The 13397-nt window shown below is 41.1% G+C and overlaps 1 long non-coding RNA gene across 1 annotated transcript; it reads right to left on the bottom strand.

Moving 5' to 3' along the window:
• Window positions 1-5547: 5547 nt before the first annotated feature.
• Window positions 5548-13127, bottom strand: LOC146763815 (uncharacterized). The gene is made up of 3 exons (XR_014951648.1): window positions 9140-13127; window positions 6838-6954; window positions 5548-6728 (listed from the first exon to the last, which is right to left on the bottom strand). It is a non-coding gene; the product is annotated as an uncharacterized LOC146763815 (long non-coding RNA).
• Between the last annotated feature and the right edge of the window lie 270 nt (window positions 13128-13397).

Here is a 13397-nt window from a genome sequence, read left to right as displayed (position 1 = left end):
TCCAAATACAACCACGTTTAAAATCATGGCCTACCTCTTGTACTTTGATTGTATAAAAACCTGCTATAAGAATTAAAGTCAGAGAATATTTTTTTCTAATACAAATTAATACAAAGGTGTATGTAAAACCATGTCCAGACTAATGTATCTGTCTGTAGCACTGCTGAGTTTTCATGGGTTTGCTTCAGTCCTTTGCACAGTTATACACAAGCACTATATGAATAGCATGAGGCATGCACACAGCAGGCACAGGTAAAAATGCCAGCTCCCATCAGTAGGCAGGATACTTGCTTGTTCCAGGAACAGCCACAAAGACTAAAGTTACTACCACTGCACTGCGACGTGCATAGACATGACAGCAAATGCTGAGAAAAAGGAAGTTTAAAAGCTTAAGAGCGAGGCACTACCAGGTACTTCCTGAAATTCTCATTGCTGACTTTGTGTTGTGTCCGTGATACTACTGACTTCACAAAAGTGGAACTGGGCCACAGAACTTTCCTCTGACTTCCAAATTAACTTATGCTCATTTAGTGGTCAAATAAAACTTAGAAGCCAGGTTGACTTCTTTAGAAATCGGTTGAATAAACCCAGAAGTTGGAAGGGTTTTAATGCACTGAAAAGCAGGCAATTATGGAATTGCCCAGGCTACTTCACTGTTGCTTTTACTGCTCGTCTTAATTCATTGTCACTAATAGTATTCATTTTATTCAGCTTATTACTTCTTTCCATTTCACATGGATTTCTAAAGCAGAATGGATGGAATATGTCTTCTTGAAAACAACATTTTCAATGCTAAATAGTACACTATATAGAGCAGGTATCTCTCTACACCTGCCAGGTGTTTCACCCATACTGACTTTTTTTCACTCCTGCACAATTCCACTCCTTGGAAATCTGGCATCTCTCTCTCCATCAGTTTTCTGATATATTTTAGACAATTATGAAAAGTGGATAATAGCCTACAAAGACAAAAAGAGCAATTTTCTCAAGGATAACTACAATAATTAGAATTTTATACAACTGCAAATTTATTATGCATATCTTAATGATGTTTTAAGATGGGCTAGGTATTTAAAATTCCCCAGAGCTTGGCCATACTTTCACATTGGCAAATACCAAAAAGGGTAATTTCAAGCACTAGAAAGAGGCAAAAGAATAATTATGATTTCCCTCATCACTTGAACTAAATGTTATGGATCATGTACACCATAAAGAGGATGTGATTACTTTTATATCTTTCACTTCTGGAGGAAAAACCATTAGTAAAAATGCACTTCTTACCACTTCTGATTAAAAGCTCTAGTTGTATGTGGTTTTTGAATTATGTGTTCCAAAATTCACTGCAGTAGCAACTCACAACATTTCTCTTAATTTTTCACATTACAGTGCAGAGGAAGGGAAATCCCAGCTTTGAAATCTATAAAATTAGAATTCTGACTTGCATTCCAGGTTTCTAATACTTATGTATATCAAACATGTTTTAAGATATTTAATGAATTATTAAAGAGATTTAAACAATTTTTTTTTTTTTAAATTATTTTTAGTACTATTAGGCAGCAGCTTTCACTGAATATTTTTCTTTCTAAAGATATGATATCACCCTTATGGTATCTTGGTTTCTGAAATTCACTTCTTATATAAGTCTACCAGGAGTAGAATTCATAGATCTTGTGGGTATGCTACAAATTCTCACTTTTAAAAGATGCAAAGGGTATAAGCAGCCAAGTCAGATGGCTTGAATGTTAAATGTGTATAGCATTCGTTATTGTTAATTTAGAGTTATTATTATCTTTAAGAAGATGATTCTGGTGAAGCAGCTATTCAGTGGTTTTTGAGTTTTCTACATTTGTGTTTTAATCTACTTGGGAAAAGTGGTAACATTTAATACAAGAGATAATAAAGGGGAACAGGCCAGGCCAGCATATTAAATATATACTAAATGGGCAAAATGGATCTGTAGCAAACCAAATTTTCCTCATCTCTGTGATCTTTCATAGCCTGTCTAAATTCAGTTGGCTTTCTCTGTGTTGTGCACATCGCAGAACCACAGCTGGCACCAAATCATAATGTTTTTGTTGGAGAAAAACAGGCCTGAACATTGAGTAATCAGAAGTGCAGAATGTGTAGCAATCCTGGGAAGACTGTGCTAAGCATGTCTCTGCAAGGTTTTCCTTTCAGCTCTATATTGTCCTGCCCTTTTTTTTTTTAATTACCCCTATCATATCTGTCTGACTTAAGATAAGTTGCTAGAAGCAAGAGGCACTACTAGTTATAAAGCACAAAGCACTCTATAAACTCTAAGTCATACTATGAAAAGTAACTACACTGGTCACTAGTTACACTTTATGTTTAGTTCAAAGGAAAATAAAAACATAGGAGACTCCCAGCAGATTATCTGAAATAAATATGCTTCGTGCTTACTCCTGGATTACTCCACGTTAACTTAATGAAAATAATCACAAATCTTTTGCAAATCGGCTAGATGGAAAAACAGGGCACGTATTGCTGACAATAATCTGTATCATACAGTCTGGAAGCTGTGTTCATACAGCAAAAAAGTGAAGATTAGGGACAGGTGAGCCATTACAACACAGTTGCTAATACTTCTGAACCAGGCTGCTACCTTGAGCTTCCCTGCTAACTGTGGAGTAACTCCAGTACCATCCTACATACTCTATGAAAATATTCTCTAATCCCCATGAAATTGCACTTTTTGGGGGTTGCTGGTTAAGTGTGAAAGGAAATTATCCAACAATGCCAAAGCAGGCACTAAATCAAGTGCACCCTGTGGAAAATTGCAGCAGCTAAAGTGAAAGGGAATTTAACTTTTCCTGCTTTCTTCAATGAATATATTTTAAATGCTGTACAACAGAGTGTAAGATTGATGCTATAACATTACAAAATTTACAATGTAACTGAATGATTATCTAGAGTTATTATAGAAAAATAATCAAAATAGAAATTTCCAAGTTCCTATAGTAATTGTTGTGTTCAAGTTAAACAAGGTTATTCATGTCAAAACAAATCCCTATTGGTATCTCTGTCTGAAAGATAACATGGGCAGAGAGGTGCATAAAATTAATGTTAGCTGGAGACAAAATTATGAGAAATAAATCCCAATACTAGAAAATTTCTTCAGAATTTATAGTACAAAGCTCTATGACAATCTTTAGTTACTACACTGTTGCCTTCATGGAAGACAACGGCGACCTGGTTGCAAGGAACAGCACGGCAGCCCAGTCTCCCCTGGGCCACTCGGGCTAACGACACACGCAGGACACCAATGTGGTAGACGGTCGAAAAGCGTTTATTATCTTATCTCATGGGTTTAAATAGTCTTGGGGGACTGTGCTACGTCAGGAGGGGTTGGTAGGGTCTCTAGGGTTAGTCAGGAGTGGAAAACTACTGGGTTAGGTGTGGTTACATTCTTTGGGGTAATGGATAACATGTTGCAGGGTGAGAGGGGGATGGGGGTCTTTCTTTCCGTCACATCCCGAAATCTTCCGTTCGCCTGTCCCTATCTACTACATCTCCCCCCTCCTTTTCATAAATAAAATGAGGTAGTCGTAGATATAGGCACTGGAGTGAGGTACAAACTTGTAACTTGGTGAGGAAAAAAGGGGGTTTTGGTAAACCTGAGTAATTCTCGCAAGGTGAGTTTTGAAGGCTTTTGCAGCTGACTGTGTTCGCAGTTTTTGGTTTACAGCATTTGCTGCTGGCCCACGAACAGAATGTTCGCCCGTTCTAGACGGGCCTGAACAAATGAGACCAGCTTGTTTAGCAGGCATGGTCCTATGGTAACAGCTAAAAGCAGTATTGCCAGTGGACCTACCAGGGCGGAAATTAAAGTGGTGAGCCAAGGTGATTGATTGAACCAGGATTCGAACCAGCTTTGCTGGGTTTCCCTGTCTCTCTTTCTCTGAGCCAGTCTATCTCGGAGTTCTGCCATGGAGTCTTTAATGACTCCCGTATGATCTGCATAAAAGCAGCATTCCTCTTTCAAGGCTGCACACAGTCCTCCTTGTTGCATGAACAAGAGGTCCAGTCCTCGCCTATTCTGTAAAACTACTTCTGAAAGCGAAGAGACTGATTTCTCTAGATAGGAGATGGATTTCTCGATCCTCTGCAGGTCTTCGTCGATGGTCATTTGCAGCTGAGAGAGTCCGTGCTGTTGGGTCTCGATGGCTGAGACACCTGTGGCTGTACCAGCTGCTCCCAGGCCGAGCAGCATTGCGATAGTTATACCTGTGATGATTTCTCTTTTGTGGAGTCTGTCAGGTTCTTCGAAAAGGTGGTACACTTCTTCATCTGAGTGGTACAGGACCCTAGGAACAATCAGAACTTGGACACAGAAGTCAATAGAGTCATTAAATTTGGCAAGGAACACACAAGGACTCACTCCGGATCGCTGGCAAACCCACATACCAGATGCGGATGGGACCACCCACTTATTGGTCTTTCTGTTGGGCTTGACAACTTTAGTGCAGAAGTTGCCTTTCTGCTTTGCTAAAGTTGCATTGCTAAAATATTTGCCTTGTCCTGTGATTTGACTCAGGGTGATTCCTCTGCGGGGAGTGTCCCATCTGCACTGGTGGGGGGCACTGGCTGTGGAGTAACTGAAGGGGGTGTCTAAAGCAATGCCTTCGTAGAAAGGGGGTTTAACATCATAACAAAGCCAACAGGAGTTAGTCAGGTTTGGTTTGGTTTCGTTTAGGGTTAGAAAGGTAGCTTCTAGCATACGAAAAATTGGGTTTGGATCGGACTCGGCTGTGTGGCTTATCTGGAATACATCTGCATGGCCAGCCGGGGTGTCGGTGACTTTTGGGGGCAAGGTTTTGGGGTGGGTTGTGTTTTTCCCTTATATTTCTCCCCAGTCAGTAAACTGGGCTGGTTCATATTGTGGCTGCTTTTCAGTGCAGCTTAAAGCTTTACTTGGTTTTGTTTTAAATTGCGTTAGCTCTGTTCCCTTCATCTTAGAGTCCCAGCCGGCTTCCGTCAGCTCTTCCGAGCTGCCGGAGCTGCTGCTGGACTCAGAGTCGGAAGTCGAATGCCAGCACACTTCCGGGGCTCGATGCCGTTTTGTGCGGCTCCGACCCTGCTCCTCCCCCCGGGGGTGGCGCCGCTGCCGCCCCCCGGGCTCGCCCTGCCTCCTGCAGGGGTGGGTTTCTCCCTTACATGGTGGCGGCGTCAGGCGCGGCTGCCGATCGGCTCCGAGCCCTCTGCCGCTCTCCTCCTCTTTCTCCCGCACACGCGCATTAGCGAAACTCCGCGCCTCTGGGCTCTTCGCGCCGAGACTGCCCACGTCCCGCCCCTCCCCTTGGCTGCCGGATCATTTTCAAAGGCGTATGGAGGCGGCGTGGGCAGGATCTCCTCCCGAGCCGCGGCTCCCGCGGCTCTGGCTTCCCTCGCCAGTCCCCGCCAACAGAGCTCTGCGTGCCGCTGCACCTCCGGTACCGGGTCACTGACCGGCGGTGGCGGGGCGGATGGGGAAGCCGCGGATTTTTGGGAACGCTCCGCGGGGGGTCCCGGGCCCCGTCCCGGGGAGGGGGGTGACGCACCGGGCCCCCCGGATCCCCGCTCCTGGGCGGATCGCCCTCAGGGGCGGTTTGCGTTGCCGCTCCTACCCCTAGCTTGGGTGTAACTAATAAACACGTACGCGCTGCGCTCCATGTCTCCTGCTCTTCTATTGCTTTGCGTAGGACTTTCTCTACTTTTCCCCATGCCTTAAGGCTTTTGCCGCTGCCTGAGGATTTCGTGTCCTCAGCCAGCGCGGCTGTGCATTTTTCCCATATCTCCGGATGCAAAACATCCACAGGGCGTTCAATTGCCCCAAGCTCAAGCAGCCTTGCTATAGCAAGATAAAAGTCTTTGAGCTTACACTCAATTCCCCATTGCTTATGAACCTCACTTACGACCCTGGCGATGGCATCCATGACGACTGCGGGTCCTGGGACGTCTCCCCCGCTGAGAACACGGTCTCACCGGTCTGGCCGCTGCTCTTGTCCAGGCGACACCCGCTACCCGAGCGAATTATTCCCGGGCTTCGGCACCAGTTATGTTGCCTTCATGGAAGACAACAGCAACCTGGTCGCAAGGAACAGCACGGCAGCCCAGTCTCCTCTGGGCCACTCGGGCTAACGACACACACAGGACACCAATGTGGTGGACGGTCGAAAAGCGTTTATTATCTTATCTCATGGGTTTAAATAGTCTTGGGGGACTGTGCTACGTCAGGAGGGGTTGGTAGGGTCTCTAGGGTTAGTCGGGAGTGGAAAACTACTGGGTTAGGTGTGGTTACATTCTTTGGGGTAATGGATAACATGTTGCAGGGTGAGAGGGGAATGGGGGTCTTTCTTTCTGTCACATCCCGAAATCTTCCGTTCGCCTGTCCCTATCTACTACACTACACACACTATATTTATGGCCCAACACCTTCATGCCACAGAGTTGTGTCTACATCAGAAACCACAAGAAGTACAGCTGTTCCCTTTCAAGGCATGTCAAAGCCCTAGTGTCACTTTTCCTGCTCATTACACCAAGCTGTACCTGCTGCAGACTCCTTGCGCTCATTCTCTTCCTTCTGATGGCATCACAGGTGTATCTTCACAGTCCTGGTTTTTCATTGCAACTTATTTATCTCAACAGCTACCAACAGAATCCTGTGTATTGACAGCTGCATCTTGAAGGCAGTCATAGTCATTCAGGGGCCCAACCTGCTGTCTTCTGTGCTGAGAAAAAATACAATTCCTGGTGCTTGAAGTCTAAACAATAATTAGAGAGACAGTGTGCCCCAAAGGATGGCAGAGGCAGGGAAAAGTTGAATAAAAGGGGGCTTACCTGTTAATGCCAGAGGAATTGGCTTTTCATGTGCATAGTGTTTTGTTCTGACAAGGCTACAGGTGCAAAAAGTTTAGCTGGGAGCCACAGGGAAACATCAGCTGGTGTTAGGAGCACCTAGGGTGAGGAGACCATTGGAGAGCAGCATGGTGATAAAGCTGACACTATACAACATACATTTATCAGCAAGTAAAAAAGAAAAGTAGGTAGGAAAACTGATTTTCTCATCAAGAACTTAGGAAAGCTGTAAGAGAAATTACACAGCAGTTTTAAATTTTTAAAGGCTATATTATATAGTGAAGAATTATTCTAGTAGAAGTTGTGGAAGGAACTCTTTGAAAACAAAATCCTCTGGGAATGCCCTGGATTTCTCCAGGTTTTTAATATTGCTTCTACCAGAACAATTAGGTTAGTGCACAGGATTCCTTTACTATAATGTAAAGACATGGTCGTGGTCCTATCCTTTGGGAGCAGGAAAGAACTCATACCAGAAACAAGTAGTAAGTGCGCCATACTAGTTAGAAGGCAGAAGGAAACCCAAAATTAAGTTTCAGTTATATGACTCTCACAGATTATAAGATTTTCAAAGGAGTTAGGAGGATGGCCCGTAGTCTTAGTTTGAGTCCTGGGTAAGAGTTTTAGGAAAAACAAGGTTTTTCCTGTCCATCTCCTGTCAGGTACAAGGTGCTGTGTCTCTACCATGACCCACAGGGAGCAAACCAAGGCCTTTGATTGCACTCTGGGAGCAAAGACTTGCAGGAGCTGCTGTCCTTCTTAGAAATCAAGAGTTAAATATCAGCTGACACATCCAAAACCCCCCAGTAATAAAAGTAATTATAATATAAAAGCATAATAAATGCTACTCTCCAGTCTTTCTCTAACCTGAAGTTGTTTTTCCCCCTTCCCATTTGACAAAACAAATGGTCTATAGTTAAGGTATCTGATTCACTGAAAGGAGACAGAATGAGGGTTGGATTTGGCTACCTATTAAACGTAAGATAATAATATTTTGCTGTAGATTTGATTAGGGCTCTAAGGAAACTAGCAATCTGAGTGGTTTAATGTGATTTCCCAGTATGGAAATGTAAGGTGCTCCTAGGATTAGGTCGAGCATGTCTGATTTATTGATTTGCTTTTTTTTTGCCTTTTAGATAGATGGATAAGAAGAAAACCATAAGCACTAACACTCAGTTAAAAACCATGTCTTTTCTATCATTGAACTTAAATTAAGAAATAAGAGATAAGTATGGAAAACTTTTTTAAGGGTAAAACTTTATCCTCTCCATGGACAAACTCTGTTGAGTCATTGTCATTATGGCACAACAGAACATTACTTCAGATCTAAATCAATTAGTGCTATGAGTCAGTTCATCAATTGTTTTAGACCTTAAACCCATGTTCCAGCGTTGTCATGTAATGCTTAACTAGCTGAGAAATCAGGCAGAATGGTGGGACCAGGAAACAAATACAGTTGTCATGGGTATTTCTTCCAAAAAAGAACAAATAAGAGCCATATGATTCCCAGTTCTGTCTCATATCCAAGTATCACAGCTCAATTAAATACCTCTGTCTCTTTCATGAAACATGGCCTCTGGCCTTCAAGCAGAATTAGAATCTAGAAAGAAAAACACAGTTCCTACCTACCCTAATATAAACACTCCCATTAGCTGTCTCAAATAAAACCTGAACCAAAATTCAAAATAAGTCTTGAGAAACAGCAGCTTCTAAGCAGAAATCCAGTACACAGGACCTTGTCACTGGCTCATAACTGAGTCCAGCAAACTTTAGCAGGTACAGTATTTGAGGGTTAAAACCTCATGATTAACAAGAGCTAATTTTGAAGTACAGATTAGACACTTTTCAAGTATTAAACCCTGAACAAAGCCATATTTCTAAGTTGTTTCAAGGCAGGAAAGCATCTCTTATTCTTACTGCCCTTGAAAATTAGTCCTTTTCATTTTAAAGAACACCTATGGGATTCTGACCATTGTTCTGTTGTACTTGAGAAAAAGTGTTATCAAATTTCTCATGGTGGTAGTTATTTCAAACACTTTTGAATATTTTGGTAAACACTATAAATTTGTCAAGAACTCTGCTTGAAGAAGGGAGCAAAGAAACAATCCTTTCCTAAAGAGCTCACTACTCCGGATCTGAGGCAGCAACAGCTGCAAATTAAAAAAGGCATGTGAGGAAGAGTACAACATCAACAAAAATATTTAAAGTCTCTGAGTTCACAGACAATTCACACACAATTCTTGATAGACAAAAGTCAGGTAACCTTGTGATTATTTCAAATTTTTACCTTTAAACCAGTGCATTTCTTCTAGCTGGACCACACGGTTCTCTCAATTGCATTCATTTGTAATTTCCATTGCAGGTGGCTGAATTAAGGCAATTTTATATACAATAGTATACACTTGTCAAGCCTTTCAAGATAATATTCAGCAAAAGCAGGAGTAACTCAGTGCTCATTCATAACTATACTCCCACTCTTACTAAACCAATAAAATTATCTTTGCAGCATATTTTCAGTCATCTGATTCTTAGCTGATAGTAAGGTAGATTCCATTCTCCTTGACCTCTTTTGCATTCACTTTAAAACAGGATATTTCAAGTTGTTTCCTCATGAGTAAATTCCACTCCTTGCCTGCAAATCTCCACATACTGGGGTGTGTCTCCAGGTGAGGCTGAAGATTAAGACAGGAATTTGCCAGAGCCCCAAGGCAGCAGGGTTGAACAAACAAGAACACATTTCATTAGCTGAGATCAGAGCACCACTCTCTGGACAAATACTTACAGCATTTCTTACCACCACATGGTAGTTATTCTTCTGAAATTGTTCTTTAATGACTACATAATTTCCAGTTACTGATGAGGCGATGTCATCTCTTCAGCACTGTCTACTTTTCTCCCAAATCTGCTTTCTTTGTGTAGTAATAATCTTAAGGTAGAGATCAGCAGGACTAGTAAAATCTACTGACTTTAATTAGTCAAACCTTGTAAGGAAAATAATTGTATCATCTGAAAGGTTTAGCAGTTGGAGCACAAATTTGAGAAGAATGCTTTTTCCTCTCACTCTTGGAGAATGACAAGCTGTCCTTAGTAGAATCAAAACATTTTTCTTTCTCAGCGTGATCCTAGGATGTATTAAAAGCAGATTGGTCTGCAGCCATGGGTGTTGAATGGCATACTTCTGATGTTTTCCTATACATATATACATATATACATATATTTGGTGCTAAAATGTCTGAAAAAAATTAAGGATGACTCCTCCAATGAGAAAAAATTAGAAGTTAATAATGGGGGAATGGGACAAAGTAGAGTGAAATCAGTTCAAAACCAGGGCTCTCTGTGGATTTATTTCTGCTGCACTGGGTGCAGCCTCTCAATGACTTGTGCATGAAGGGCAGTGGTGCTGCAAGTATTCCATCAGTACCAAAGCAGGACTTTGGAATATAAACTGCCCTTTCAGAGGTGAAACACTTGGAGGTGAGATAATGTGTTATGGTTGCAATGCATTACAACACCATGAAGAACACACAACATGAAACACACAACGGAAGACAAGAAAATAGGAAAGTCAGTGAGAACATCACGGTTGAGTTCATAGGCAGTACAGGATGGTTTGGGAACAAAAGACAACAGGCCAGTTCTTTAGTCACTGAAAAAATATACAGTCACATTACAGTCAAGGGAAGTACAAGAGTTCTCATCCTCCTTCAGTAATCTCACCCAGGATGTAAACCAGATTGTACAGACTAAGCCTTGAACACAAAACAAAGAACTTAAAACTGAGGTCAGTGAACGGGTAGCCAACAAGCCTGATGGAAGCAGGGAGGCAGCACGTGCAAGCACCAGAAGAAGCCTGTCTCTCCCTCAAGGGACAGCATCCGTACAGCTTCATTCTAGCACATTCCTTTGTGGCACAAGTTGTAGAAAAACAGTGCTGCAATAGCAGTGCATCAATAGCAGCAGAGCAACTTCCATAGAGCATTGCAGGCAGCAATACTGCACATTTGTAATTTCATTTTCTCTTATTTTGAGCACAAGAAGGCTGAAAAAAACATCTTGTAAACCAAGAAGCACTAACACATGTTCAGTAGGAACTAGCTGTTTATTCCAGCTGTTTATGACTACCACCCCCAAACCCTAGTTTCACCTCATCATGCAACTACTAGAAAATTTATACACTAGTTTCATGTGGAAACTTTTGAAGTCTGACTCAGAAAAAAAACAAATATCTGCTGCCAAACCATGACTGAGCATATAGGTAAAAAATGAAGGAAAAGCAATCTATGTCTGAAGATTATAAATGATGATATGAACAAGGGATTTAAAATGGTAATAAATTGGAGAGGAGGGGTGTTGGAGGTTTGGTGTGGGTTGTTTATTGGTTTAGTTTGTATGTTTCAGTAAAATTAAAGCTTATTCAAATCTATCTGACAGTATTTTATTCAACTCAAAATTAATGAAAAAAAAATTATTTAAATGTGTACAAATTGGTATGTTTGTTTTCTTTTAAACATAACAAAAACTTTATTCGATCCTTCTGCCTCTATAATGAGTTTAGAAGTGCATGTTGTGTAGTTTTTTTTTCTTTTGTATGTTCATAAATCTTTGTTTTACTGTTGTCTCAGACCTAATCTAATGCTCTGGAGCAGTATGTAAGAGGTGATGAAACCTCTTCTGATTAAGTACCCTTAGCCACTTCTCCTCCAGAAGGAGGTAAATTTATTTATTACAGGTCATATAGGTATATAGGTATCTCTTTCTCTGTGTTGAATCTGAGGTACTTTCAGTGCTCAACCCAGAACTATGAATACTCTGCCTCTACTTCCTTGCATAATTAGCTACATTTTGGACTTCTGCACTTCTTTATAAGCACTGACAGAAGAAGAAACTTTCTTGGAAACAGGGTAGCTTCATCAACAACGTAAACCAGAGGCCTAGGAGAAATATGTTTACAGATAAAGTGAATTAAGTTTCTGCACATCATCATAGTTTGTGGTTTTTCCTTGCAGCCAAAGTAGCCAGGAACCTGCATGTTAGATGAGCTGAGTTTTTGATGAAAGGAGATGGGACACTGAGTGTGATACCGGAATGCGATATTGCCGGTGCCAACCTTCCATGAATTCAGTTTGTGAGATTTAAAATTATTCATAAGCATCCATAGCTGGTGTGGACTCACAGGGATACTGTGGTTGCTGTAAGCAGCTCAACAACTCCCAGGTTCATTTAATTTGCTAGCTCATCTGGCAGGTGATCTTTCCTACAACAAAAAATTTTGAAAACTGTTCTTAGTGAGGCAATATTAAGAATTATATTTGTAAAAATTTATCTTCTTTGGGGCGGTTATTCAGCAATCTGACATTGATGTGTCAGTTTACTACAGGTAAGGATAAAAGGCGTTGTGTGATGGATTACATGCTTGGCCATGAATAGCCCTCTTTCTTATGTGGGAGGGGCAGGGGTGAGAGGCACCAGCTTCCACACTAAGAAACCAAATCTAAGGAGATTTATAGGACCACAGGATTATTCAGCTCCCATTAAGGAGAGTCATGACAGCATGGGATAAAAAGCCCAAAGAGATACACTCAATCTTACTTGAAATACTGGCTAAAAAATTATAGAAACTTACCTAGTTGACATACATGAACTGTATTTTAAGGCAAGTATTTGAGTGGAAGTACTTCCTTGTGTTTTTTATGGTACTTTATGCCCTAATGTCTCTCTAGGATGAAATATGGTTGTTAGAAACATAAAATACCTTGTACCTTTTTATGAAATATTTACTGCATGGCTATACTTCTCCTCAAGCATCTTCAAAAAAATGGAACTCTTCAGCACATGTACTAGAACCTCATTGTAAAATTAAAAGCATAAAAAAGACAAGACACAATTGAAAATGCTTCTTTAGGGGAACAGCCTGAATCAATAGCAGAACACCAAATTCACAGATTTACTGGTCATTAAAGCATTCTGTTTACTGGTGATTATCACCAACCTTTCAGAAAATTTATTCCCAGGCATTAATTTTCTCTCTTTTACAGAGTTTCTTTCACACTAAGTATAAGTCTGGATTCACCCATTTTCTACCTCTGGAAAAAAAGCAGGCCTTGGCAAGGTAGCCATTCACCATTTTTACTGAGTGTTAAACTGACGTTAAAGATCAGTTTTAAATTGCCTTCAAAGAAAAATAAGGAACAGGAATGATGTGATGTCATGTCTTAGAGAAAGCAGTGCTAAAGTAAAAAGTACAGTCTTGGCCTTCTCTAACAGGATTGAGGTACCAAACACAGACTGCCTTGCGTAAGTTCCACAGAACATAGCATTGGCTCCAACAATGGAATATTCATTTGTGGATACTTTGGATACTCCAGTATCCTTGGAGATATTAAAAACCTGACAGGACACAGACCTGAGCAATGTCTTCTAGTTGATCCTGCTTTGAGCAAGAGGAGTTGGAGAAGACAGTCTTTCAAAGACCTCTAATATTTCAATAATTTTGTCATTCTGTTAAAATAATGTTTTAATTGACAGTTTTCTTAAAATCTCATTAC

This window comes from Lonchura striata, chromosome Z, assembly GCF_050655825.1.
Source record: "Lonchura striata isolate lonStrDom1 chromosome Z, ASM5065582v1, whole genome shotgun sequence".
NCBI classification, from domain to species: domain Eukaryota; kingdom Metazoa; phylum Chordata; class Aves; order Passeriformes; family Estrildidae; genus Lonchura; species Lonchura striata.
The sequence above is the reverse complement of the archived record's forward strand: the minus strand, read 5'-3'. Positions and strand labels throughout refer to the sequence as shown.